Raw genomic sequence first — 23,917 nt, 5'->3', positions numbered from 1 at the left:
TATGGTGAAAAGGAACTTTAATTTCACTATGGTGACTTGGTGAAGGATTTCTTAAGAACTTAAAGACACAAGATCACCTGGCTTCATGTGACGACAGCACAAAGAATGGATAGAATGCCTCACAGTAACGCAGTAGGACAGCTGCCAGGGGGTGATATTTACAAAACTCACCTCATTTGGATCCTGATTTCCCGCAAGCTATGGCCCTGAACCTGCAAATGCTTACGTGTTTCCTTATTAATTTTATAACAAATGTATTGGAGCATAAGCTTTCGTGGGTGAATACCCACTTCGTCAGAGGCAGGTATAAATATGCAGGCAAGGATCAGTCTAGAGATAACGAGGTTAGTTCAATCAGGGAGGATGAGGCCCTCTTCTAGCAGTTGGGAACCATGAGGAGAACCAACTGCTAGAAGAGGGCCTCATCCTCCCTGATTGAACTAACCTCGTTATCTCTAGACTGATCCTTGCCTGCATATTTATACCTGCCTCTGGAAATTTCCCACTACATGCGTCTGACGAAGTGGGTATTCCCCCACGAAAGCTTATGCTCCAATACGTCTGTTAGTCTGCACGGTGCCACAGGGCTCTTTATAACGCTAAGCGTTTGCATCAACGTTTCCAAAACAGGGCCTCCATCTTGCTTTTGGCTCATCAACCCAAGCTACCGTGGCATGAATAGTGGTCAGTAGCATAGTCCCTCCTTTCCCCGGGGTTAATGCACATACAAAATATCACACCGTTAGTAGGCGCTCATGATGCGGTGCTATAGTTCTGAAATTCCAAGTATTATTACAGTGGCCACGCTAGCTTCCACTTGGAACAGGCGGACATATTCTGGTAGTGCAGTGGCACATCGCTGTCAGTATGGGCAAACAGCAGCGAGCTCACAAGCATGCCAAGGCTTTCATTTTGACCGGTTTAGAATCTCTGGCAAAAGAAAGAAAAAGAAAAAGCAACCTTGCTGCAACTCTAGCAATTTGGTTTACTTTGAAAGCTGAAGAATGAAAGCGCTGAGAGCAGGATGTTGGTTAAATAGGTGCCGCTTGTATTTGCCCCAGATGCGATGGAGCTGGCATGCTGTTCAATACAAAATGATTAATGATTGCTCGCAATCAGCCTTAGAAATCAATTGGCATTGAGTGACATAATGATTCTATGACATCAGAAAGCCTCACAGCTGATGCTCATTCTTTGATATTTCTCCCCACGCTGCCATTTTTAGCAGTCTGAGGGTGTTCATTCATTAACATCCTAAAACCCATCATTTTTGTGAAGGAGTTTTCACATCAGGGAGGTCTTTATATTCCTCATGGCCAAATTTTATTTTTGTGGGCACTCATCTTCCCTTCCACCATCAGCCTTCATACCTCTTAGTCAAATTCAGCCACTTTAGTACTGTAGAGAAAAAGTCACGTGTTTGGGGAAAGATTCTGCGCTGGGTTCATCACTCGGATGGCTGGAGGGGAACTTAAATATAAATGGGGAAAGGAAACAAAAAGGCTTATTTCTATATATTTCCTGAATTGAAAAATGATGTACCTACTGCAAGTGTTGAGAACCATCTGATTCTATTTCGCTAAGTTACAAGTGTACCAAGTTTGTGTGACTGGACAATCGTTTTTTCTCTCTCATAATCATATTGCTAGCATATTTTTCCACAAGGTACCTATCTACAGCAGACAATGTTTTCAAGTAGTTCCCAAAGTCATTTTTGTATGCATTTTAAGCCATCATAGTGTGCTTGTACATTCCACAATGAATGAAATGACACTAAAAGTACAGTGTAAGATTTACTGGTCTCCTAGATAAGTTTCAGAGTAACAGCCGTGTTAGTCTGTATCCGCAAAAAGAAGAACAGGAGTACTTGTGGCACCTTAGAGACTAATAAATTTGTTAGTCTCTAAGGTGCCACAAGTACTCCTGTTCTTCTTTTTTTGGTCTCCTAGAGTGTAAATTCGGAGAATCAGTCTCACAAGTAGCAACAGCGGCCACTTAAGAATTTTAGTTCCTTACAGCTTTCGCAGATTTTCCTTCCCCAGATAATTCCACAGCATATAGAAACAAATAAATAGATACATTATTAAAAATCTCCAGGGCCACATACATACACAGTTCTCTAAAGCAACCCTTTCTCCCAAGCTACAACTAAAGCGACTTCCAGATTGGAGGAGCTGAAATACCAAAACTTTTCCTAATTTCATTTGCTTTTCCTTCATCACCAAATCATGAATCTAGAAAATGAAGACAGAAATTTAAACTCAAAAGACAGCCTTTAGTGACTGCTTGCATGTCTGCCTCCAAAATAAATTGCAGGTGTAAAAATGTAGGCACAAAACCCCAGGCTGGTTTTACAAAGCCGTTCCTGTCTGTTGCATTAATATCTATAGTGTGCTTCAGCAAACACACAAATTTGCAACACAGGTAACTCCTCCCATATCTGAGATACAATAAAGCAAAGTTCTTTGCCCCTCTTCATTCAGTATATTGTTTTAGCAGGCACACATCACTGCAACAACATAGCACAGGTTGGCTTATACCAGGCAGCACGACATCAGCTGATGTATTTGAAGTAAATGATAGTGTAAGTCTTACTAAAAGGAAGAGCAACATCATAACTGTCAGAGCAATTTTCCACATCAGTAGTTGAACACCTGAACTATTGCTTATTTTTGCAACTGAACGATTTCCCAGTTTCTAGCTGTTCAGCTCTGAAACATCAGTTCTGAGATGTGTCAAACAATATTTGCCTAAAAAGAGACAAACATACCTCTGAGATGGAGACTTAATCAGGAAACAGTGCTTCTTTCAAAATAAAAACGCTGAGTGTCTCAAATTCCCATTTACTTTTCTGTAACCAACTGGGCTGTAAATAATCCCAGGTTTCACAAACACTAGACTATTAGGCGGCCTCTGACTCAATATCATAAAGAGGGAGTTATTTATTTTAATTTCATACTACCTTAATTCTCACCTTTGTAGATGAGGATAATCTGTAAGGTCCGTTACCAGCTAGCTCAACTACACCTTAGAAAAGAAAGAGAGATAATGACATTCTTGCGGCATGTACTTTGGACATGAACAACTGGCCAAGCTTCTCCACTTGTCACGCTCCACTAGTTACTGATCTGTACAGCTGCCATTTTTAAGGTGTGGAAGTAGAGCAAGAACTGACAGGGATTTGAAGGGGATTTCAATGTCTAAATAGTCTCTTCTGTGAGCAAGAGTCAGGCTAGCTGTTATCCTAATAACACGAGATTTGTAGAAGCGAGGATTGTGTGAGGCGAGTGGGAAAGAACTGTGTGAGAAGTTGTTGCAACCTTGTGTAGATAAATATGGAATGTAGACTAGAGTCTAAATAGATGTGAAAAATAAGATATAGGATGACCTATGTATAAACAAAATGCAGCTGTTGCGCATTATTGTATGTAACAAAAAGGTATAAATGCTTGCTGTAATTGTTTACCTGGAGAGACACTTGCCTAGGAGGGGCAAGCAGTGTGTCCTAGTGCACTCTCTCCCTCTATGCAATTGCTTGAGAATAGAGTATCTGACTTTGCTGCACCCAACTAAAGAGAGTGAGAACTTTTTCTCCGACAAAGGGCTTCCTTACATTCACAAACTAACTAACAAGATTCAGTTTCAAATGGAAAAGATGCGAGACCATTTAATATACTACATTTCCTGACTTTGAAGAGGGCTGATTATTCCCAAGGTTACACAAGGGAAAAAAAAATAGAGCTGATTGGGAATTTTTCAAAAATGTTTTTCCACTGGAAAGCACCAATTCATCAAAACTGGAACTTTTTGCAGTAATGTATCAGATTTGACCAAACTTTAGTGAGCAAGGTCCAGGATGGAATTTCTGCTGCATGTGAGAGAGAGACTCTCCTAGGATGTTGGAAACTCATGTTCAGATTCCTGCTCTGAAAGACCAGGGACTTAAACATGGGTCTCCTACATCCCAGCTGAGTGCCCTAACCAGCAAGCTATTCTAAGAGCTATTCTATGGGCTATTCTAAGAGCTCTCTCTCCATCTTGCCTGTTGGGGCTGCTTCACTTCAGATAAATTATTAAATATGTATTATGCTAGAGAGACTGATGCCATAGCCTGGTGGTTAGAGCACTCACCTGGCATGTAGCAGCCTCAGGTTGGGATGTAAACCTGGGATTTCCCTATCCCCAGGGGATATAGTGTGATGGGTGAGGGTCTCTCTTGCTCCTGGTTTTTTCACACAAAAATTCAAAAGGTCTAAGTTTTGGTCCAATGTGGAACAAAAACAAGCTCTGAAAACTTGATATTTTTCATAAAATGGAATTCTGGTTTTCAAGCCAGTCCCTGCCCCACCCCACCCCAAAAAAACAATACAGTTGTGAGAGTTGGGAGTCTCTTATTTAGAGGCTTAAGGCTACAGAAAGACATGGATGGAGAGGGCTGAGTTTACAGACTGGGGGTGCCAGCCTCTGTTCTCTATCCCCCCAAGTTTGAAGGGACCTGAGTGGGTGGGTTGCAAGGGAGAAGAGTAGGCAGCAGACAGCCACAGCCTGGTTGCAGGGCACTGGGGAATGCAAGCCAGGGACCCAGCCCTGAATGCAACACTCCATGGCCCGAAGGAGGAGCTTGTGAGCAGGAGGGGATTGGGAACCATTGCCACCTCCATGGACTCAGAGGTAGTGCTGCCTGGATGGTCCGTTTGGGTGCAGATCAGAAAAAAAATAGTTTTGGATCAACCTGGAACTAAAATGTTTCAAATTTTCTGACACAATAAAGAAATGTGTTGCAGGTCGATCAAAAATGTTTCGATTGACCTGAAACTAAATGTTTAGTTTAAAGTTTTGAGAGTTTTTTCAATCATTTAAAGGAAATTACAAAAAACACCTTTTTGAAATGAAGTTGAAACATTTCATTTTGGAAATGCTGAAATGAACCATTTTGACATTTCTGGGGGGCTCCCCCCTCCCACTACCAAAACAATTTCCCAACACCAACTCGAATTTTTGAATTGGTTTGGTCTGCAAATTTTTCCTTTATTTTGGTGAAAAAAAGTTTTGCGTGAAAAATGTCACCCAACTCTACGCACAAGCCCTAGCAAGGCCACTAGCAGCAGGAACACTGGGTACCTTTTTAAAGGTAAAGCAAATGTTGCTTGCCCCACTCTTCTTCCTAAAGCCTAGGAGGCATTATTCTTAAAGAGGCACAATGCCTGACACTGCAGCACTTGGTCACAACTCAAATCCCATTACATAGCTCTTCAGATTATTTACATGGGAGTAACACATGCCTCAACTACAAACCTAACTTTCCTGCAGCAGTTGTTCTTCTGGGCAAAAATGTAGAGTGTGCACATGGGCAAGCCCATGCAGGTGTATCTGCCTGCAAAATATGTTGCAGAAGAAACATGGTAATACTAGTAAAACTAACTTGGTTTTTACTTGACCAAAAGTAAAGAAACACCCTGCACTGTATTAAAGATAACAAATCCACACGGGAAGTACTTTGCTGTTTCATGCAGCTGTCTAGCCAAGTTATCAGGAACCACACCAGAGAGAGGAAACGGGGACAAACAAATGAATAAGCTGTGACAAAGTTCCTCCTTTATCTTGGTGGGTCCTGCGCTTATAGGCGGATTTTCTTGCCTCAGAGATTCACCATGTGGGTTGGGGAACAGCCCAGAGACCTTCCCTCTGGAAGAGCCCACAGTCCAGGTCAATTGGGAGGTTTGGGAGGGAACCCGGGCCCACCCTCTACTCCGGGTTCCAGCCCAGGGCCGTGTGGACTGCAGCTGTCTATAGTGCCTCCTGTAACAGCTGCATGACAGCTACAACTCCCTGGGCTACTTCCCCATGGCCTCCTCCAAACACCTTCCTTATTCTCACCACAGGACCTTCCTCCTGGTGTCTGATAAGGCTTGTGCTCCTCAGTCCTCCAGCAGCACGACCTCTCACTCCCAGCTCCTTGTGCCTCTTGATCCCAGCTTCTCACACTCCCTCCACAAACTGGGGTGAGCTCCTTTTTAAAGCCCAGGTGCCCTGATTAGCCTGCCTTAATTGATTCTAGCAGTTTCTTCTTAATTGGCTCCAGGTGTCCTAATTAGCCTGCCTGCCTTAACTGGTTCTAGCAGGTTCCTGATTACTCTAGTGCAGCCCCTGCTCTGGTCACTCAGGGAACAGAAAACTACTCATCCAGTGACCAGTATATTTGCCCTCTACCAGACTCCTGTACCCCACTGGTCTGGGTCTGTCACAAAGCATAGAGATCACTGAAGCACTGGTTTGGATTAGAGGTAGATCACCAATGAACTGTTTTCTCCTCTTGGTTTTCCTAGGGGAAATCTGGCTTATTTTCCCAGCTTATTTTTTCCTGTGATTAAACTAATGTCAAATATTGATTATAACCTAAATCTGCCTCAAATGTGAGTATTAATGCTATCACTCAGACATGACCTGGAAGAAAACCTCCATTTGCCTTTCTCCACTCTATTCCCGCCTCTTTCAACAGGTTGTCTTTATACTGTACAGCATGTTCAAATTTGTACACATCAGTTTTCCTGATTAAAGTGTCCGTGAGGGAATTTGTTAAAAACATTAAATTCATGTTGCTTGTGTGGCTAAGCACAACTAAAAGCCATGTCTCCCAACTATGAGAGTGGAATACAATAAATCTGTGGAAATACTGTACGTCAACATTAGTTTCAATTTACTGGGGTTTAAAAACAAATATTCTAATCTAGTCTAAATGTTGCATATTTTCATAAAGAATATGGAGTGAAACGTCACAGCAGTTACTTTAAAAGAGCACCGCCGAAGTTTTTAAACTGAACTGACCTCACCTTGACAATGGCCCCATCTGGAAGGTTTTGCTTTCAGGAGCCCAAACTACCCTAGTATGTTTGTTAGTTTGACAGTAAGGTGTAGGGAACTGGTTGACAAGGAAATGCCCCATTGGTTTTCAGACGGGGCTACAATATTTACAGAAAACATGAATATTGTGGCTTAAAGCCTTGAAAACACCCCTTTAACAGCACTAGCCTGCTTTCTCTACTTTGCCCACAAACATCCGACACTGGCTGGAAATAATATGTGCTGCTTTTATATACAATATTAACGTCCAGGGACTGTTCCGCTTGCCACTGACTTGAACAGAAGCAGGACAGAGTCCTTAATTAACACATTTTAAAAATCCATAAATTAAGCTAATGATTGACTCTCACAGCAGCCCTACTTGAAGGACCCGAGTGAATCGGCACGGTTTAAATTCCCCACAGCACTACCGAAAAGCAATCAACTTCCACCTTCCCTGAGCGCCAGCCACAGAGCGAGCTGCACATTAGCCTTCCTATCACGAACGACAGACCACTGGCATTCCTGGGGCTGGACCCTGCTCACCATACAGGAGTAGCCCATTTTCTTTGTGCGAGTGAAGCGAGCAGGATTAGGTCCTCTCTGTGCAAGGAATCCACCCACTACCCCATGATGAGTTTTGCCAGCAAAACCCCCCTGAATTGATCCAAAGGCAGAACACTACAGTCCCAACCCTACATGAAGCCACAGGGGTGTCACAGCTGCACAGAGCTCTTGGATGCTTTCAGGCATCTACATCTTCTGGCTTATTTGCTGTGACAAAATCCTCTGTGGTTGCCACGTCCCAGCCACCTTCTCAGTTCCCAAAGCCACACACAGCGGCTCAATACCCCAGCTGCTCTTTTCTTCCATCTAGCAATATATTGCAAGTCATCTCATTAGGGACCCAATCCTACTCCCACAGAAGTCAGTGGCAAAACTCCCTTTGACTTCCAGAGAAACAGGAACACTTAATGTGGCAGGAGAAGACATTGCGTTTTCCTGGCTTCCCACTTCAACTCATTATTTTGTTTCTTTTCCTTCGTTCTCCTTGCTGCAAACCAAGGTATTTTATTTATTAGGGGCCTTTGCCCAGACTGCCACTACAGCTACTGAGCATAGATATGGGCCCTGTCTGCAAAGTTCAGGTTCCTGACCAAAGCAAAAGCCAGGGAGCCAAAAACCCTTCTCTGTTATGCTGCTGGAAATGAGGCGCAACTCATTAGGAGATACTCTGAATTTATACCAGAGTAAGTGAGAGAAGGACGTTCATATTGAGAATTCTCATCACATTTCCAAAGAGAGACAACCCTCAGGATGCAATGTACTGCACAAGATGATATTACACTCCGAGTGCTCCTGGTCGACTGATACTAACAATGTCTCTATACTCTCTCTAGGAGTGTTAAGACAGATGTCCGCTCCCATGATTTCTAGGTTACAAAAAAAAAAAAAAAAAGAAAAATGGGCAAAATACTGCACAAGCTTTGCTGAAAGGGTTTGAGCTCACGTCTCCTAAAAATAAATAATGCCAGGGTGGCGTTTCCTTCTCACTTAGCTCCTCAGGGAAGAGCAACGGCGAGTTTCCTGAATATCCTATGCATGCTTCCTGGTGCGAGTTACTAACTAATGACACAGATAGAGCATTTAATGCCACTGCCGCACTGCTCCTCGAGCATCTGTCCTGTCGATGCCTGACAGAGGAAGATAAATATATTTATCATATACAGCAAAGTGAATAACAAAGAGTTTATATAGTTGTCTCTGACAAACCTGACAAGCCATGGCTGGCAGCTTTAATCAGTTCCCAGCTGAGCCTTGAAAATCAGAGGAAACACAGAGTTGACCTTTCTGATGCTTTTCTTAAAGGAAGGTTAAAGTCTTTTTTTTTTTTTTTTTTTTAATGGGAAGAGGTGTAAAGTTCCAACACAATATGGGAAAAAGGAGGGATCCTGTGCCAAAAAGATGAGAAAACACGTAAAACAAATAATCACTTTTATTGCCCAAACTGATCATTAAAATAAGGGAATATGGGATAACAGGTGCACAGCTAAAAATGCTCAAAGTCTCATGCCACAAATCACTTTCTCCAGGTGTCCAAAATGTACTAAATACAACTCTCAAGACACTAAAATGACAACTGCAATATGAATTTATTTTAAATTATAATCCGACGGATAGGTAACTCAATATCTCAAACTATGAATCTGACAGATGTTCTCTTCGTACTTGCTTTGTATATGAATGGTGCTATTTTTCAATACCTGCATTTGTTTGAATAGTGCCAAGAAAAAAATATAAATAATGAACATAAGAACGGCCGTACTGGGTCAGACCAAAGGTCCATCTAGCCCAGTATCCTGTCTACTGACAGTGGCCAATGCCAGGTGCCCCAGAGGGAGTGAACCTAACAGGTAATGATCAAGTGATCTCTCTCCTACCATCCATCTCCACCCTCTGACAAACAGAGGCTAGGGACACCATTCCTTACCCATCCTGGCTAATAGCCATTAATGGACTTAACCTCCATGAATTTATCCAGTTCTCTTTTAAACCCTGTTATAGTCCTAGCCTTCACAACCTCCTCAGGTAAGGAGTTCCACAAGTTGACTGTGCGCTGTGTGAAGAAGAACTTCCTTTTATTTGTTTTAAACCTGCTGACTATTAATTTCATTTGGTGACCCCTAGTTCTTGTATTATGGGAATAAGTAAATAACTTTTCCTTATCTACTTTCTCCACATCACTCATGATTTTATATACCTCTATCATATCCCCCAAGCTGAAAAGTCCTAGCCTCTTTAATCTCTCCTCATATGGGACCTGTTCCAAACCCCTAATCATTTTAGTTGCCCTTCTCTGAACCTTTTCTAGTGCCAGTATATCTTTTTTGAGATGAGGAGACCACATCTGTACGCAGTATTCAAGATGTGGACGTACCATCGATTTATATAAGGGCAATAATATATTTTCCATCTCATTCTCTATCCCCTTTTTAATTATTCCTAACATCCTATTTGCCAAATATTTTAATATAAATTGAAATGTACTATCCTAGCAAGGGTCTACAAAGTCTCCAGGCACTCCAGTGTGTAGACCAACATTTTCACAAGTGACTCAGAATTTTTTATGATGACCGGGAGACACCTCAACAGGGCTGGTTCTCTGAAAGTACGGAGCACCTTCCCTTTGAAAAATCAGCCCTGCAAAAGTGTTTCCACCAATCAGGCACCCAAAACTTGAGGGATCCAAAACCAGTAGAAAAATCTTGGTCCTAAAGTTTTAGAAGCCGTACAAATGTTACCAAAACCCCAACCATACACTGATTGTTTTTAAAAGCCTGAAAATATTTTCTGATGAACAGCTTTGGAAGCATGAAAATATTCTTCTCACACATTCTGCTGATATCACAAGCTCAGAGACTACTCCATATTGATCGCTGATGTGCACTTCCAAAGAATGCAGGAAGGCTGATTTCTTCTAAATGACTACCAATGGTAGGTTTTTGCAATAAACAAAAAGTAAACCTTTAAGGCTTTTCTGCAGCCTAATTTAAACATCACTTTCCCTACATCAAGTTTTAACAAGCTCTCCCCAAAGTATGTTTGCTGGACCCAAGCCACACAAGCAACCCCAGCAGCTGTTAAAATGGAGTAATGCAGCTAGAGATTTACACAAGGCTGGTGTCAATCCAGATTAAATCAGAACCCCTGGGAAAAAAACCCTACACACTGAAGATGACAGTGTTCAACCCTGATTTTTTTTTCTCTTGTTGTCCACCCCTGGTTCTGAGCCACCTGGGTTCAGTGGCAAATGTGGGACCCAGTAGATTCTATAGGCCAAATTCCTCCATTCGCACACTTTGGTTATACCGCACTGACTTCAATGGAGTACAATCTGGTTTACATCTGCGGGAGTGGAAAATTGGGCCCCACATGTTTTGGGGACATGGCACACATCCCCACTACCGGAGGAGTGTCTCCATGAGCAAGTTAGCGGAGTGGCACTGACTAGAGCCAGATGTCATCTACTCTGCCCTCTTGGAGCAGAGCAGTTTGGGATGGCTGAGGGAGTGGTGAGGAAATAAACAGGAGAACTGGCTGTGCTCACACCTGGAACAAGCTGTGCACTGTTCCTATTCTGAGGAGCGGGAGGTGACAGCAAACCTAACTAGAATAAAGTCTTGGTGTTAGCCAGGGGTTTCAGTTTCCTAGGGGATAGAAACAGCAGGAGTAAATTATGTCCTTGAACTAGGGGTGATGCAATCTGTGGATTATCAAACATGTTTAGCAAACAGTGACTGGGAATGGCCGGGAGGAGGTAGTTTTGCAGCTCCCGTCACTAGTCTGAGGACCAACTCAAGGAATTAAAGGACCGTATGAAGGGTGCACTAATGGAAACTAGATCTTTGTACTATTACAGAATTAATATATTGCCATTATAGATATATGTCCTCATTTATCTGAGTTACACTCATGAAAACATATAAACAACACAAGTGAATATCATTACGGGATATCAATCAATACCATTCCCACTACCTTAAGCATAATAAAAATCAATGAGTTGATTTTTTACTAATAAATCTTCTCCTTGAGCCTGAGTAAGAGAATATATTTAAGATCTGGAATCTGATTACAAGAGTCTAATTCCTGTGATACAAGGCCAGAAGAATCAGAAGTTTTCCTTAAACTGATAAGCCAAAAACTTACTGCACAGTAACTATCGTTGCTGCATTAGTGCATTCCCTACACTGAAAAAGCTATAGGAACATAAGGACTAGGAACTGCCACACTGGATTAGACCAGCGGTCCATTTAGATCAGCCTTCTTTCTAAGATACTAACCAGTGGTCAGACCAGCTGCTTGAGAAGTAGATGCAAGAAAACTTGATGGCAATTATTAATAATAATAATTATTATTATTTTATTACCACAATGTTGCAAAGCACTATTCATGGACCACACCGCTATTGTGCTAAGAGCTATACGAACAGAACAAAAACAGTGGTTCCTAATAAACTATCCATAAGTAAAGTTTCTTCCTGACCTGTATTAGCTAGAGGTTGGCTGATGCCCTGAAGTATGACTATTTATATCCCATCCAAAATTCAAGGTTCTTTTTCAACCCCTACCATTATAACATTGGATAGTCTTATTATCCATATAAATTTCCAGTCCTTTTTTGAACCCTGCTAAGCTCTTGGCCTCACCAACAACTGGTGGCAGTGAATTCCACAGACTAATTGTGCATTGTGTGAAAAATATATTTCATTTTATCAATGTATTTGCCACCTTTCATTTTCACTGGATGACCTTTGCTCTTGTGTTATGGGAATAAGGTGAATAGAAGTTCCTGATCTACATTCTCTAGACCACTCATTTAGTCGATCTTTATCGTGGTCCCTCTTATTTGTCTCCTCTCTGAAAGCAAACAATCCCAATGTTTTCAATATAGAATTTCCAAGCCTCGATTCATTCCTGTCATCTTCCTCCAAATCCCTCCATCTCCATACAAGAGCTAACACTGCAAGACTGCCTTTGAACACTCAAAACACTTGGGGGGAGGGGAACACATTTTTAAACAAATTTTTCCACACGCAGAGGTGCCTGCGATTTTTAAATAGGCTTTTAAGGGGATCAGACCTCGCCCTAAATTAAAGTATCACAGGATTGCCTGATCCATAGTTAAAGGGGACAGATAAATTGCCTGGGTCAATTCACACTTGAATTGACTTCAACAGAACTATGCCGATTTACACCAGCTGAGGCTCTCACCCCAGGTGATTGCTTTGAGAGAAATGCACTGTGTGCGCATGCACGGCAATAACAGCTAGTCGCTTGTTTCTGCTCTCGCTTTACATCCGTTTCAGACCAGAATAACTCCACAGACAGAAGCAGAGTTCACACTGGTGAGAGGGAGATCAGAATCAGGCCCCGGCTTAACTTTGAATGTCCTGGTTTGTGTATGCAAACCCTTCATCATAGCACAGCATTCACCTCGTGTTTGCATGGTGTGTATATTATGCAATTACACTAGCGACAGGCTCAGGGAACAGAAGCACTGAAATATTTCCAGAGGATAAAATATGGTTCCCGAGAGGCATAATGCCCAAAGCAGAAGGTTAATTTTAGCCAACACATTCACTGTTCGGTTTATTACTCTTTTGGATTGTTGTTCTAATATACTGAAGTCATCAAGGACACGGGGCCTAATCCTACCTCCCCTCTGCACCTGCAGAAGGCCCTAAATGCAGAATTTCAGCTCTAGGACACTCCTGTACATGGGAGCAAGAATAAAGAAGCAAGGCATAGAGAGATCATGCAAGGCAGGCCAATCCCGCAGCAGAGCAGCGAGGGATGATGGACATGGGTAATTGGTCCATGATTGTGGATCTGAGACTATGCAGTAGACAAAACACCCAGATCACCAGCTGATGTAAAATGACTTTGAAAGACCTTTGATTTACAACACTAGTGGGGATCTGGCCGCCTCTATGTCTTTAAAGATTCATGCAAGAGCCTAGGATTTGACCCATGGCAACTCCAGCACAAAGATTTCTGCACCAAAAACATAATGCACTGAAGTTGCTGGGCCTCGATCTGCTCTTGACACGGCAGCTCAGCACCTTTGATTTCAGCAGTTCCTCCTGGTCTCCACCAATGTAGGTCTGAGGAGAACCAGGCCCCCTGTGTGCCCATGGACTACAGTGCATACAACCCACTCCCGTAAGTAAGCAATGTTTGGGAAACTTGCTGGCTCCTCTTGCTAGCAGGAGAGGGCAGGGCAGCTGTTGGCTAGGACTCTCTAGGAGGAGACATTGGTGGAACTGATAGACAGCCCTTGGGGGAAGACAGGCAGCCTTGTTGGCCAGTCTTCCAACATTATCTATGGCAGATAAAGGCATCAAGGTGAGTTATTCATATGTTCCCTTCAGTGCATCCTACCTCTGCTTAGAGCTGATAACAGCCTACTCATGTCTGAAGGCTATAAACACCCAGGAGGGAGAAGAATTGCACAGGATGGCATGAGGGGTTATAATTACGAAGAAGAAGAAGAAATTAAGAATGGGAAAATTTAGACTGAATATCAGGGAGAACTTCCAGACGATGAAATCTATCAATGGTCGGGGTGGGGGGGGGGGGGGGAAGGTGCAGCGGGGGGGGGCAGCCTCCCAAAGAGAAAAGGTAGACACACGATCACTGGACGGAGCATTAGAAAATGTCATGTAGAGAAGAATCCTGTACAGGCCCAAGAGAATTGGACTGGATGATGTATTATTATTTACTACTTGTATTACAACAGCACCCAGGCCCCATTGTGCCAGATGCTGTACACATACATATTTTACCAGAGATTAACACCTAGGCTATGTCTACATTTAAACACTGCCATAATACTTCAGTATAGACACTACAGTGTCCAGGGGGGTTCTCCTGTTGCTGTTGTAAATCCATCTCCCGGAGAAGCAGTTGTGACGAGTTGGATCACAGAAACCCCCTTGGGGCTGCCAACCGATGTGCCAAGACTATTTCTGCCCCCGCTTTCCTGCCCTGGCAGCTTAGGACTTCAGTGCCCTGCCTGGTTTGAGCCAGACCCGCTAGCCTGCTGCAAACCCAGACCCAGGTCTGAACCACATCCCCTAATAGCTGTAGGCTTAACTGAAAGAAACTTACAGAAGTGTTCCTGTCTTTAACACTCAGATGTCCAACTCCCAATGGAGTCCAAACCCCAAATAAATCCGTTTTACCCTGTATAAAGCTTATACAGGGTAAACTCATCAATTGTTTGCCCTCTATAACACTGATAGAGAGATATGCACAGCTGTTTCCTCCCCCCCCCCCGCACCCAGATATTAATACATACTCTGGGTTAATTAATAAGTAAAAAGTGATTTTATTAAGTACAGGAAGTAGGATTTAAGTGGTTCCAAGTAGTAATAGACAGAACAAAGTGAATTACCAAGCAAAATAAAATAGAACACGCAAGTCTATGTCTAAGAAACTGAATACAGATAAAAACCTCACCCAGTAAGCTTTCTTTTACAGACTAGTCTCCTTCTAGTCTGGGTCCAGCAATCACTCACACCCCCTGTAGTTACTGTCCTTTGTTCCAGTTCCTTTCAGGTATCCTTGGGGGTGGAGAGGCTCTCTCTTTAGCCAGCTGAAGACAAAATGGAAGGGTCTCCCAGGGGTTTAAATAGACTCTCTCTTGTGGGTGGAGACCCCCCCCCCTCACGCCTATGCGAAGTCCAACTCCAAGATGGAGTTTTGGAGTCACATGGGCAAAGCCACATGTCCATGCATGACTCAGTTTTTACCATCCAAGCCACATTCCTGGGAAGGCTCATATGTGGATTGGCATCTTCAAGTTCATTGTTGGCTTAAGTGGTTTTTGATTGGGCACTTAATTTGCACTTTTCTCAAGAAGCTGACCAAATGCTCTACTAGGCTAGTTAAAATCACGCCAGTACACAGCCAATATTCATAACTTCGAATACAAAACTGATGCATGCATACAAATAGGATGAATACATTCAGTAGATCATAACCTTTACATAGATATGTTACATGGCATATATAGCCTAAAACATATTCCAGTTATGTCACATATACATTCATAAGCATATTCCATAAAGCCTTACGGGGGGCACCGTCACAGTGGTAGCTAGATTGATGGAAGAATTCTTCTAGCACTGTCTACACAGGGACATCGGTCAGCTTAACTACGCCGCTCAGGGGTATGGATTTTTCACCTCTGAGTGATGTAGCAGGTTTGATCTAATTTTCCAGCATTAACCAGCCCTTAGTCTTTTTCTATCATGTGACCAATTTTTATCCAGGTGAACTAGTCAAAAAACAAAAGCAGTGTATCCATACCTTTCACTCTTATTCTTGCTACATATAGTAAGCTTTACCATTTGCCTCTTCATCCCCCTGCTTATGAAAAAGCTACCAGATCTGTAAAACAAAGGCTGCAACAGGGGTAAAATGTGGTGATGAGCATTCTGTAAAGAGAGAGATGTCTGACAGACGGCTGGACAGAACACCCCAGTTCTTGGCTTGGGCAAGTCACCAAACAAACCAACCAAAGGCACTGGATTTATAGCAAATGGGGTGTTCACATGCAAGAAGTCTTGTCAATTTCAATCCTTTGCCAGGTCTGGAGTATGTAGTTCACAGGGATAGCCCAACCTTAGTCTGTATACATTAATCATCTTCCTCCCCCACACTCCCCCTGCAGCCAGCCCCCACTGCCAGGGGATTGCTGGGGTTGGGTTGTCAATATAGGGAGTGGGGATCTTTACATTATGGCAGCCCTTCGCTCTCCAGGATATTTAAAAAAAAACAAAACGCTGTTAGGGTGAAGGATAAAATATTGGCCCAGTCAACCTTGACAATGTCCTTATAATGTATTTCCAACTTTTCTTCATGTTGACTGACTGGCCTATAAATCTGCCAGTTAGAGCTGGATTTAGCTGCTTCTGGCCCTGCATATACTTGGGGGGGGGGGGGGTGGAGGAGTTGTGAAGAGAAGTAATGAAAAGACTAAAATAATTGTTTTTAAAAAAACCTCAAGATTTACACATTACAGTCTGGACAGCTCCTGATAGAGTCACCAGTATCACCAAATGCAGAAATCACCAAGGCAGCAATAGGTGACTGGAATGCTAATAGAAAGGGAAAGCTGATAAGTTCCCATGGGATGAGATTCACCCTTGTGAAAAGGGCCTTTGCAACACAGACAGGAATGGCATGGGATCTAACTGGTGCATCGGCCCTTTGCTGCCCCTCTGAACCAGGTGAATTTCAGATTCCTCTTATCCCAAACATCTACTTGACTAATTCTTGGAATTCCACATAGTGCCATAAATTAACCATGCTTTAGGGGAAGATATTACACTCAGAGAGTGGCAGATTCTGACCTCAGTTATACCAGTACCAACCTGCAATACCTCTATTCGCGTCAATGGATTTATTCTGGGTTTCTCATGATTTATTATTTGTATTGTGGTAATGCCTAGAGGCCCCACTGTGCTAGGCACCAGACACAGACACACTCCCCCAATAGACAATCGCTGCCCCCAGTCCAAGTAATACCAGTGTAATTGATTTCACATGACTTACTCCGGGTTGATGCTGATATAACTAAGACAAGGAGCTTCCTGCTTTGTTGATATTAACAAGGTCACTGCATTCTCCTTAGATAACATCACTGTCCGAGGCCCTGGAAGGCAATTTCTTGATTACAAAAAATGGGACAAGGCTGTACAAACTCGGCAGGTTGCTATACCCTCCTTCAATCCCCAGGAGCGAGTGAGGGCAACAGAGTGCCATAGAACCAAGAACACGGACATGCAGCATGTGATATTATGAATGGGTAGCACTGAAAGCAAGGACATCTTCAGCTCTCAGGGAGAGAACTTTTTTTTGTTGAAATATCATTCCTCACTGTTTGGAATGAAACCCATTATTACCAATTAACCTGCTGTGAACCCATATCACTGGCTGAATTGAACATAATTATTCATCCATAGTAATAGCTAAAGTAAATTCTGGCAATCTCGGCTAACATTGACTTCTCCTTTGGGAAAACTTTCAAAGATGGCATGTCCTTGGCTATGTTTTTAAACCCTTCTTTTTGGTTAAGTCGCAACAGAAGATTTATCATTATGAGCCATTTCTTAGTCTTCTGTAATGTTCTGTTTTCTTGTTTTTATGCAAATATCTGTAACTAACTCTATCATCAATTGCAAAACTGCAGCCATGCATTCAGAAACCTGATTTCCCTTAGACGAAGTGGTAGCATGGGTATCCCATTGCCTAAAAATCAATTTTTAAATTAGTTGTTACTTTTCATAGCTTTTTAACCGTACAATCTGATGAACCGAAGCCCTGAGAGCAAATGCAAGCATAAATCTTGGTTAGAATTTATTTCAGGTTGTCAAATGTAATTTACTAAGAGAACATCTGCCAAAAAAGGATCCAGAAGCAAACCTAAGTTGTCATTTTAAATTAAGTGTGGTTCCTTTTTGTTAATCTTTCTACATAAAAGGTTGTAAAGCAGTGCATTAAAGATGCAGCAGTCCTCTTTCCTAATAAAAAGGCAGAGGGGAGAAAAACAGAATGAAGACAGAATATTTCTTTAGCTGAGGGAACATGTGCTCAAGACAATTAAGTGCTCGCTCGCTCTCGCACTGAAATCTGCAGTCTTCTATTTATTCTTAGACCATGCACAATGTGTGAAACTAGCTACCTGAGTGTTCTGAAGTTGAGGAGTAGCTCAATGGCCATGTCAGCTTGGCCCTGGAATTTTGCAAAGTGGATGTGCTCAGTGTAATATGTGATATTCAGGATGGGCACATCACATCCTCCACACATTCAGCCTGGAAACTAATTTCATTAGTGACAGGTTGGATTCGGAATCCCCTCAAGGCATCGTTTTAACTTTCATAGCCAAGCTGTCAGAAACTGTGATGGGGATGGGTCAGGCCTAGTGGTCGGAGCTAGAGCACACAGGCCTAATGGTAGGAGGCCGAATCAGGCCTCGGAGTTAGAGCAGCACTAGGAGCAGGCTAGGAACTGTGCCAGGGCAAATGCAAGGCTGCAGCAGGCTAAGGACTAGAGAATTCTGAGCCCCGGAGTCACGTTGAGCAGACTCAGGTGCTGTTCCTCTGGTGAGGCTCATATACCTAGTCTGCGAGTCACAAGACCAGTTCCTGGCTTGTGGATTGGCTGGAGCCTAGCACAGGACTGACTCATCACCTTATACAAGCAACTCCCTGAAACATTAGACTTTGTCTTTCCCCCTCTTTGAATCCTCCACTGGCTCCTCTTCTGCCCAACGCATCAAGCTTCTTGTCCTTGACAGGCCCTGTGTAACTCTGCTCCTCGCTATTCATCTGCCCTCGTTTCTTTTTGAACAGTCCCCTCCATCCCCTGTGCTCCGCTAATGACTCCAGCCTCTCTGCTGGCAATAGTTTGTCTGCTTCCCCCAGGAGCATCTTCATGCTTCTTTCCCTGCTGCCTCCTATGCACGGAATGGCCTGAGCCCATCCGCAAAGCCGCTGCCCTACCTGCCTCCAAATCCTTCAGGCAGACCCACTTCTACCATGACACCCACGGGAAATTATGGGTACATCTACACTGTACCATAGGCGCCAACTTTCCCTTGCCCCTTTCCCTGCCCCGACACCACCCCAACTCCACCCATCCCTGCCACTGGCCCCGCCCCCATTCCAACCCCATCCCCCAAGACCCACCCTAACTCCGCCCCCTCCCTGCCTCTATTGGATCCCTTCCCCAAATCCCCGCCCCACCCCGCCTCTTCCCCCAGTGTGCCCGTTCCCCGTCCTCCCTCCTCCCTCCCTGCCCCGCGAATCAGCTGTTTCGCTGCACAAGCGCTGGGAGGGAGGGGGGAGAAGCAGGATGCGGCGGTGCGCTCGCGGAGGAGGCGGAGGCGAGCTGGAGCGGGGGGCGGGGCAGGGCCATGGGGAGCTGCTGTGCACCCACCATTTTTTTTCCGTGGGTGCTCCAGCCACAGAGCACCCACGGAGTCGGTGCCTATGCACTGTACTCTTAGCCCATGGTCCTACACGTGTTTTTAGCCCAACCCCTACAAGCCACACACAAAACCCTCAGGCAGTGCCTATTGTCACTTTGAAACAGTGCCTGCTTGCACAGCTGGGGGGCTGGGTTAAAGCCCGAGCTGAATTTCAGCTGGCGCTGGAACTGGCCCACGCTTCAGTGAGGCTGCAAGTAAAATCCCTCGAGTCCACTGGCCTTCCCACGAATTCTTCAGCCATTCCCCACCCCGAGGCACAGACAAGTTCTCCCATGAATCTCCGAGCGTCTCAGCACGCAGGGCCACGGGACATGCCGCCAGACACACATGGTCAAGGGCAGAAACAAGGAAGACGCAGTAACGTGGGTAGGGCTTTGTTGCGGAGATGCTCATATTCGGACTAGGCTAACCCGGGTGGCTCAGACCTGGGTACCAATCACCAGGTTAAATGTGTAGCGTAGACCTACCCTTTATGGCTGACTGCGGGGTGAGGTAGTGGAGGTGCTTAGGAAGAAGATTTTTTTTTGGTGTGGGGGGGTGTAAAATATATTAAGGAAAACAACTAAATATTTAAGTTACCACCAATATACTCTATATTCCAGATGTGGCTATTCACCACCTGATCCGGTTATTTCTATGTCATCTCTGTCCCGATTGTCTTGTCTTCTAGGACCAACCCTTCTTTTGTGTCTGTGCAGCAGCTAGCACGGAGCACTACTGAAAACAAGCCAATAATAGGTAATATTGATACATCTGAGCTGAGATATTCAAAAATAATGATCCAGGACAATGATCCAAGCCAGAGGTGGCCAATCTGTGGCTCCGGAGCCACATGTGGCTCTTCAGAAGTTAATCTGTGGTTCCTTGTATAGGCCCCGACTCCGGGCTGGAGCTACAGGCGCCAACGTTCCAACGTGCCGGGGGGTGCTCACTGCTCACCCCCGGGCTCTGCCCCCACTCCACCCCTTCCCACCCCCTCCCTGAGCCTGCCGTGCCCTCGCTCCTCCCCACTCCCCCTCCAGAGCCTCCTGCACAGCTGATTGGGAGGTGCGGGGAGGGAGGAGGAGGCGCTGATTGGCGGGGCTGCTGGTGGGCGGGAGGCGCTGGGAGCGGGGTGGGGGAGCTGATGGGGGAGCTGCTGACGTATTACTGCGGCTCTTTGGCAATGGACATTGGTAAATTCTGGCTCCTTCTCAGGCTCAGGTTGGCCACCCCTGATCCAAGCCCTTTCTGGGTAATTCATTACCCCTCTCTATTGATGGTTGATACACATTTCAAGGGAAATAACTACACTCTAAACTAGGTGACTAAAATTGAATTGGATGTTACTATAAAACTCTGTTTATAATACACCTCTTTGGTGGTGATGAGGCGATGTGTGTGTTCATTATCCTGATAATTTAACACAACAATATATCACCCTGCAAGTGAGAAAATAAAAAGGAAGGCACGTTGGATTCAGGCATGTTATATTTTCCTTCAGTCTTGCAGTCTAAGGCTTATTAAAATTAGATATTTCTGGAGAAAGTGAGCCTCCCCCACCCCCAAGCTAGTGAAAATACTTTCCTTTAAAGGACACATTTTCAAAAAAGTAGAAAGCCACTTATAGGGACAGTACTTGAAGAAGAAGGTGAGGTAACTTACCTTGTACAGTAACTGGAGTTCTTCAAGAAGCGTGTCCTATGGGTGCCATGCTCTATGTGCACATGAACCTTATGTATCTGTGACCCGAGATTTTTGTTAGCAGTGTCTGTGCGGCCTGCACGAGCACTCTAGAGTCCCTCATGCCCCATATCGAAGATATACAGAGGTGAACCGTCCTCATTTTCCTTCTCTACTGTAAAATACCGAGAGGCAAGATTTCAAAGCAGAGGGGAAGGAGAGCACCCATAGGGGCACCCATCTCAAAGAACTCCACTTACTGTACAAGGTAAGTTACCTCACCTTCTTCTTCAAATACTGTCCCTATAAGTGGCTCACTTCAGGTGACTCTCGAGTGGTCTCCCCTGAAGAAGAACGGAGATTTGAAACCAGATGAAAGACTGATGAAAAGACTGCCATGCCAACAAGAGCATCTGACCTGGAGGCATGTACAAGGGCATAATGTTTGGGGAAAAAGTGTGAACTGATGTGGGAATTTGCTAGGCTGCAATTTGGGCAACTGGTATGTTTTTAAACGGGGCCATGGGGATAGACTGGGATCCTGCAGAGTGGGCTGAACTTTCGCAAACTTGTAACGAGAGAGAATATACCCAGAAACCTACTGTGAAAGTCCTTGGGTGGAAATCAGATTCTCTGGATCAGTCCACTAACGAAACAACAGAATCTAAACAGTTTGGTTCTGTCCAGATAGAAAGACATTGCCCTTCTAATGCCCATTGTATGGAGTGCAGCTTCCTCTCTGATCAGGTCTTGCTTTGGGGGAAAAATAGGAGGGTGGATAACCCTGGTTAACGTGGGCAGTACAGGCTGGTGAGGGGCTACGTCATCCTGCCCTTCAACCTAGGGTGCCTCACAATGCTTTGCTGCTGTAGCTTCCAACCTGGGCTTCTCACAAACAGCCAAAGAGCATGCGGGTCCCACCCTGAGTGTCTGGGTGTAGCCACAGCTCTGGTCCAGCAACTTTGAGCCCAGCAGCCTGTCAGCAAACACCAGCCGCACTCTGGCTTCCAGCAGCCATGGTTACTACTTGCGGGGTGACCTCAACACACTCCCAGGCCTGGATTTTCCCCAAAAAAGGCAACATAGTGTCTGGTGGTGAAAAAGGTTGCACCTTAGGGTTGCCAGGTATCCAATTTTCAACCAGAACATCCAGTCAAAAAGAGACCCCGGCGGCTTTGGTCAGTATTCCTGACCAGGCCGTTAAAAGTCCAGTTGGCGGGGCTGGCAGGCTCCCTATCTGGCTCCGGGCAGCTCCCAGAAACGGCAACACATCCCTGTGGCTCCTAGGTACAGGGGCGGCCAGGGGGGCTCCGTGCACTGCCCCCACCCCGTGAGCTGGCTCTGCAGCTCCCATTGGCCTGGCTGCCCCTATGCCTAGGAGCCGAGGGATGTGTTGCCGCTTCTGGGGAGCCCCCCAAGGTAAGTGCTGTGCTGGAGCCTGCACCTCCTCCCGCATCCCAACCCCCTGCCGTAACCTGGAACCCCCTCCCACACCCAAACTCCCTCCAACACACACACACATACCCCTGCCCCAGCCCAGAGCCCCCTCCCACACCCTGAAACCCTCATTTCTGGCCCCACCCCAGAACCCGCACCTCCAGCCCAGAGCCCGTACCTCCTCCCACAGTCCGACCCCCTGCCTCAACCCAGATCCCCCTCCCACACTCCAAACCCCTCAGCTCCACCCCCCAGCCCAGAGCCCCCTCCCGCACCCTGAACACCTAATTTCTGGGTCCACCCCAGAGTCCACACCCCCAGCCAGAGCCCTCACCCCTCCTGTACCCTAACCCCTGTCCCAGCCTGGTACAAATGAGCGAGTGAGTGAGGGTGGGGGAAAGCGAGCGACAGAGGGAGGGGGGATGGAGTCTCGGAGAAGGAGCAGGGCAAGGGTGTTCAGTTTTGTGCAATTAGGAAGTTGGTAACCCTATTGCACGCTGTTTCGTCTAACCTCTGTTCACTGAAATGCAGATTTTCCTTGTCTCCTGTTGTCCTCCTCTCGCTGTCTGAGAACCCAGTTTACAACTTATACGTAAACTGAGCTACACACACATTCCTTTGTTTAAGACCTGCTTAAACAGTCCTGTCTAATTGGGGCTATGTAGATTTGAACATGTGCCACCATCATCATTCAGAGTTTCATGAGAAAACTCAGGACCAAGTTCATGTCCCATACAGGAGCAGGTTCTCTAATCTTCAGGAAAAGGTTAACCAATCCCTCGATGAATCTTGCTGCTGTGGGGTGGGCAAACACTGAGAATTCCTGCACAGGAGAATGAAAGACTGTGACAGCTGCCAAATGAACTCTGACGGTACTCACAGAAAGACCTGACTTCTTTAAATCCAATAGGTAATCCAGAACAGCAGACCGGGAAAAATGAACAGGTAAAAACTCTCTAAATATACCAATGGTGAAATCGCTTCCATTTTGGAAGGTAAGTATTTCTAGTAGAAACCTTCCTGCTGTTTAGTAGGACTTCTTGTACCTCTGTCAAGCCAGAAACCTCTATCCTCTAGAACCATCAAGGAGCCAGTTTCCATTCGTAATCTTGGGAGAAGTGCCTGCTCAGATCCTTGGCCATGATGTCTGGAAAGATGAGTCTGTAATTGGCTATACGCCAGTTCCACAGCTTTATTGCTTTGGCACAAAGAGAAAGGGAACTCACCCCCTCCTTGACGATTTCTGTAGAACATGCAGGCTACGTTGTCTGTCATGACTTTGACAGCTTGGAACTTGATTAAGGGAGGAAGTGGATCCAAATGTTCTTGACTGCTCTTAATTCCAGGAAGCTGATGTGCAGAAGAGACTCTTGGGCAGACCATTGGCCCTGAATGGTATGCGTCCACCTCATGAGGG

This window comes from Malaclemys terrapin, chromosome 10 (genome assembly GCF_027887155.1).
Source record: "Malaclemys terrapin pileata isolate rMalTer1 chromosome 10, rMalTer1.hap1, whole genome shotgun sequence".
In the NCBI taxonomy this organism is placed as follows: Eukaryota; Metazoa; Chordata; order Testudines; family Emydidae; genus Malaclemys; species Malaclemys terrapin.
This window is presented reverse-complemented; position numbering follows the sequence as displayed.